Source organism: Zingiber officinale, chromosome 5B (assembly GCF_018446385.1).
Source record: "Zingiber officinale cultivar Zhangliang chromosome 5B, Zo_v1.1, whole genome shotgun sequence".
Lineage (NCBI taxonomy): Eukaryota > Viridiplantae > Streptophyta > Magnoliopsida > Zingiberales > Zingiberaceae > Zingiber > Zingiber officinale.
In genome coordinates, this window is record NC_055995.1 from 83,677,130 (window position 1) to 83,683,324 (window position 6,195).

Sequence of the window (6,195 nt, forward strand, 5' to 3'; positions counted from 1 at the left end):
GAATTCCTATTCATCCTGTAACAGTAATAGACCCCTTAAATGACTGCATACTGAAAATAATACCTTTGCCTTCTTAGAAAATTCATCTAAGACTTCTCCGTAACATTCTTGGTTTATTGCTGGAGGAACTTCTACGCTTAACCTAATCTGCAAATAAGATGAGCTATCAGGGAATTGACATAACCATACTTCCTGGACAAATTGATTCTCGTGAACTTGTAGGACTAACAATCGATTGAATGCACTCAGGCAAGGGGAAGAGAGATAGCAAGAAAGCTATAGCCTTGAAGCAAGATTTCCTCTTCATTTCAATTGCCAGATGAACAAACAAACATATTTCCAAATTATACGAGAAGATAGGTAGAAAGTAAGAAAATTATAGCCTTGAAGCAAGACTACCACTTCCACTTGACTATCAGATCAATTAGAAGTAAAAACGATTTAGAAGGTAGAAAAAGGAAAGGTACAGACAGTGGAGTGAGGCCCTTTGGTCTCCGTCACAATGAGGTCGGCTGGCAACCTATCTTTCGTCTTCTGAGCAGCGGAGACACTAACTTGGGCACGGAAAGGCCCCGGGTTTCGCGAGGGAGGTGAGTGAAGGCAAAGGTTTGGAGAGGGAGATGGGGATAGCAAAGGACAGATTGCAGGAGCGCGAGGAAGAGAGGATGGGCGGGGCGAAGATGCCAACTATCTCCATCTCCATATGCTCCAGATCCTTCCACCGCCGCACCAGCTCCGGGATTCGAAGGTCGTCCTCCAGCATCAAGTTGTCCGGCAAAGCCAGCGCCTTCAATCTCAGGCATCTGCGCTAATAATCGATGAGCAAATTCGTCGAACAGGTAGTGAGCGATGAGGGTGACGAAACCAGAAGGAGGCGTAGACTCACTTGACAGAGGCATAGGCGAGGTCGTGGATGGAGACGACAGAGGAAAGGGGGAAGGCGAGTTGGTCGACGACGCCGCGGGAGCGGTGGAGGGCGAAACGGAGGAAGGCGGAGAAGGAGAGGGGGGAGTGGAGGCAGTAGCGGAGCGCAAAGGCGCGGGAGAAAGGGCTCCAGGGCGTGAAATCGAGTGAGCGGAAGTTGAGGCGGCGCCAGCAGCTAGGGTCGAGGGAGGCGCGGTACCAAGACTTGCAGACGAAGGGGATGGCGACGACGAGATCTCCGAGGGCGAGGCGGCAGAAGGGGAAGAGGGAGATGAGGCTGAGGTTTAGGTTTAGGCTGAGAGAAGGGGCACGATATTGGTTTAGGTTTGGAGGGAATTTTGTGAAGTGTTGTAAATTTTGGCCGATGAAAAAATTAAATTATTTTTTTTTGTTCATTAACACCGGATTTTAAAAACCGCTGTTAAAACCGGTGTCTATTAACAAAAAAAAAGGCGCTCATAGACACCAGCTAAAAAACCGATGTCTATGAGCGAAAATCTGCGCTCATAGACACCAGTTTTTAGAAAAATCGGTGTAAAATACTCAAAGACATCGGTTTTTGCTTAAAACCGTTGTTGTTCCACCGATGTCTATGAGGGTTTTTCTTGTAGTGGGATTTACCTTTTTAGGCTCAGTACAATCCCGAGCAAAATGGCCCTTCTTGCCACAGTTGAAGCAAGTCAACCTGCTCTTAGGTTTTTGTCCATATTTCTTTCCTTTCTTCTTGATTTGGTTTTTCGCAGCAACAGCATTAGCCTCCTTTCCTTTCCCCTTTTCTTTCTTAAACCACTTGTTCTTATTCTTGGAACCAGAACCTTCAGCTATAAAAGCTTGACCCGAAATCCTTGCGGATTCAATCCTCTCCGCCTCAAGTTCCACATGGCGTGAGATATCAGTGAAAGTCTTGATACTTTCACTATGGGTCAGATTCTGTTTCATCGTTTCCCAAGAATTAGGAAGGGAACGGATAACTGCCTGAACCTGTTGTTCATCGGTCAACGTATAACCAGCAATCTTAAGCTCTCGAATCATGTTACCCATCTCCCTGAGATGTTGGGCCATGGTAACATTCGAGCGCTTCTTACAACTATCAAACTTAATAGTTAGCTGATGGAGCTTACTCAGACTGACTCCACTGTACTTCTCTCTAAGGGCTACCCAGACAGCATGAGCCTATGGTAATGGCTCATATTCAAATACCAGGTCATCCACCATTGAACTAATCAATATACCCTTAGCAATGGAGTCCTTCCTTTTCCATGCCTTATAGGCATCAAGGTCACGTCTGTGCTGTGTTGTAGAACCATCAGCTGGTTCTTCCATGATTTGATTTACAGCCTCTAGAACTTCTTGTTCCTCAAGAACATATTGTATCTTAAGGTGCCTGATTTTATAGTTATCCACATATAATTTCTCACCCTTATTGAGTTCAGCTATGATGTTTTTAGTTGCCATGATCTACATAAATAAACAAATTATTTATTATTTCAGTGTAATTCATATATGTGCAACTATTTATTGACTCAGTGTTACAAAATCAAGTGATAACATTGTTTCCACTCATCATTTGTATGTTCTAATCTAATCAACACTGATCAATTATATTATACATATCCCAACTAATGAACAAATCATTTTATATGAACGAATCATATTTATATGAACTAATCATATCATGAAATGAACTAATCATTTCCAAGTTAGTTAACATATAACATAACTTTTATTATATAATTCTGTTCGTACAAAACAACAGAAATTATTACATGACTCAAAAACTAGATGAGCTAACACTGCTTGTACATAACGATAGCAAACAGAACACTAATAAACTAGATAAGCTAGCGCTACTCCCACTAGGATAAATGCTAGAGCAGTGGGTAATTGCATCTCGTTCATCCCGGATTCTATGATGGGTGGATTAGCCTCAGATGTATCCATCAGATCCATTTCTGGATCTTCTACACATTCTTGAGGATCCTCTTCTGATTCTTCTGGATCCATCTCTAGATCCTCCTCGAGATCCATCTCTGGATCCTCCTCTGAATCTTCAGGATCCATTTCTGGATCCTCTTCAAATTCTTCAAGGTTCATTTCCGGATCATCTTCAGATTCTTCGGGATTTGGATCCTCCTCTAAATCTTCAGAATCCATTTCTGGATCCTCCTCAAATTCTTCGAGGCCCATATTTTCAGGATCTGGATTCTCTTTAGATTCATCAGGACCCCATTCCAAATGAAGTAACTGTCTGCACATCTCTGAGTATGAGATGTGCCCTTCAGACTCATCCCAAAGTTGGAATGCTATCTGCCTTAGATGTTCCAATAATGAATAAACCAGATACCATCTTCTTTCTGTTTCCTGAACTGGATACCCTTCTTGCTCGAGATTCCAGAACAACCAATCGAGCCGACCAATAAGCCTACCGACTCCGTGATCCGGGTCATATTCCAGCATCTTGATCTCCTCCCATAGCTCATGTTGTCGTTCATAGCGACCAGTCATCGTGTATATCGTTCTTTGTATCTGGAATTGAAAAACATGATGTCAGTACAAAACCGACTGACCAGTACAAAACCGGTCAAATTCAATTTCCACATATAGAACAAAATATACAGTATACACAAGCAATTAAGAAAAACAAATTTCCTTATTTTGGGGAGTCTCATGTGACTGACACATTGGATTGGTCGATCATGAATCCGAATCTTAAACTTAATCTATTGTCCTCATTAGAACTAATCTAATTGGACCTATGTTCTGTTCTCGTTTAAGCCCATATGAGTCAATCACAGACTTATTAATCAAACTCAGATTTGTTTGACTCGTCCAATTGCCCATTGGATTAAGTCTGACTCATTAGAACAAATCTAATATTTCTGATCAAATTTTGACACAACGGAACTAATCCGGTCATATTTGATCTGCCCAACTTTTGTAATCAAGAATACCCAATTAATTCAATAATAAACCGGACTGGTTAAACCAACAAATAATTTAAACCAGCTTTAGGTATCATTGAATCAAATTGGTCTGCCTAAATCAATTAATAATTTAAACCAGACCTGGGTTTGATTGATCAAGTTGGTAGGGTTCTATTTTCGGTAAATTGAACCATGCATTAATTAAATATTTATTTATTAATTAATAATACATTTCTATATGTATTTTAATTAATTAATAAATATATTTAATTAACCTCTACTGTTCATGTACGAAAAAAATAAAAAACATGCACCTCTTTTTTTTTATTATATACACGTTTTTTTTTTACACAATTTTTCACTGTATATAACTGTTCATGCATGCAAGAAAATGAACAGGTTTTTTTTTCTCAATCGATTGAAGAATCGATTAAACACGGACATACTGTGCCGTCAAAATCTACTGTTCGTGCGATTTTTTTTTTCTCGATCTTTAATCGATTCAAACATAAAATTGAATCGATTCAGATATTTTCTCCACAGTGCTTCGTTAAAACGAGCACTGTTCATTTTGCTCTTGAATCGATTCAAGTGCATGCGTTTTACTGTGCTTCGTCAAAAAAGCAGTATTCACGAATTTGAATCGATTGAATCAAAATTTCAATCGATTCAATTCAATTGAATCGATTGATTAATCGATTCAATTGATGAACAGTGTTACTGTTCATCTTCTTCTTCGCGATAGATGAAGAAAAAACGCAAGCTTTTTTACGTCGATTTTCATGCTTTCAAAACTATACATGCTCTGATACCATTGTTGGTAGTTTTGAGAGCATGAAAACTAAAACGAAGCAATTAAATAAAGCGGTAACTACTCACATGGATCTCCCGAAGAACCGCAACCGAAGACGTCGGTCGATGAAGAGATTGCTGCTTTCGGAAGCACGATCATGGAGCAACCGAAAAGCACTTCAAAATTCACGAGCCAAATCCTAGCCTACGGATGTTCTTCCTTTGCTCGCACACGATCACCTCCAATGCTCCTCTACTCTGATCACCTTTGCAACACAATTCGTCATCCCCTTTCTGATTGCCTTGGACGCCTCTTATAAGAAGGCTAAGGAAGACGAAGGGGAAAGGACGCCCCTTCGTCTCCCTGGCGTTTGCAGCAAACAAGCATTTGCAGCAGCGAAAGGGACGAACCCTTTCGTCTGCCAAGTGTAACACCCAACACAAAGAGTATGCCAAATTTCATCCTTTCAAATACTCAAATATCCTCAGTAAAGGAATGACAATCCAAAGTCCTAAGGGTCACTCAACCTCTTGACTGAAAGTCTACCCTTTAAGAGGGTATCACCATAACTCTCAAAATCATGTTCATAAATATCCTCCGACAAATATCGACAAAAGGTCAACACTCTGATCTGAAATATAGACTTCAAGACCATGGGTAAATGATCATGTGGTCAAGATCTTAAGCTACTTGATGAAGACAATGTTAGTTGAGTCAACTAATCATCGCCTTGAAACCCATCATACTACGATTGCTCCATCTGAGGTTCAATAATCTCTAGCGACGGGCCATGCACACACAATGATAGACGAGCACTATCACTAGATAACTTGTCGAAATAACGGTCAATCGACATTCTACCCCTCGAAGATTATCTACTACCACTTAGTAACAGTTAGATTTTATAGGTATTAATCCACTAACACCATGTTCTCCACATAATTGCAGGTTGTACAACTCTATGTATCATCGAGGATATCTAACCATATCCAATCGGTACATGAGTCAGGATCTCCCATGCAATAGCGTTAGGCGAGTCAACTGACCATTGTCCTATTAACCATTATGCTACTAAAAGAGGTAGAGAATTACTCTCTCTAAATATCTCAACATAATCACCAAGTGATTCTTTATTCTCAAAATCGTCTTCTGCATCCTCTTTCACGCGATGACTGATCACATAAAGGATAAGCAGCTAACTTGGACTTTTATTCATCCTAAAAATACTATATTTATTGTTCATCCTAAAAATACACTAATATTATGATAATCTCTCACATGAGGCACTTGAATTTTTTAGAAAGTGAATTAGCGGATAGCTATTGAATCTATTAATTCATGAACTACTATTAAATATAAAAGTGACTATCGAATCTATTATTCATACACGAATATTGAAAGTGATTTTCAAATTCCTACAGCGATTAAAAATAATATTAATAAAAAATTATCATACGTCAATTTAGAAAGTCTGAAAAGGATAATTTAAAATAGAAATTCGAACAAAAAAAATTATCAAAATAAGACCGGACCTAAATAATACTTTTTAAATTA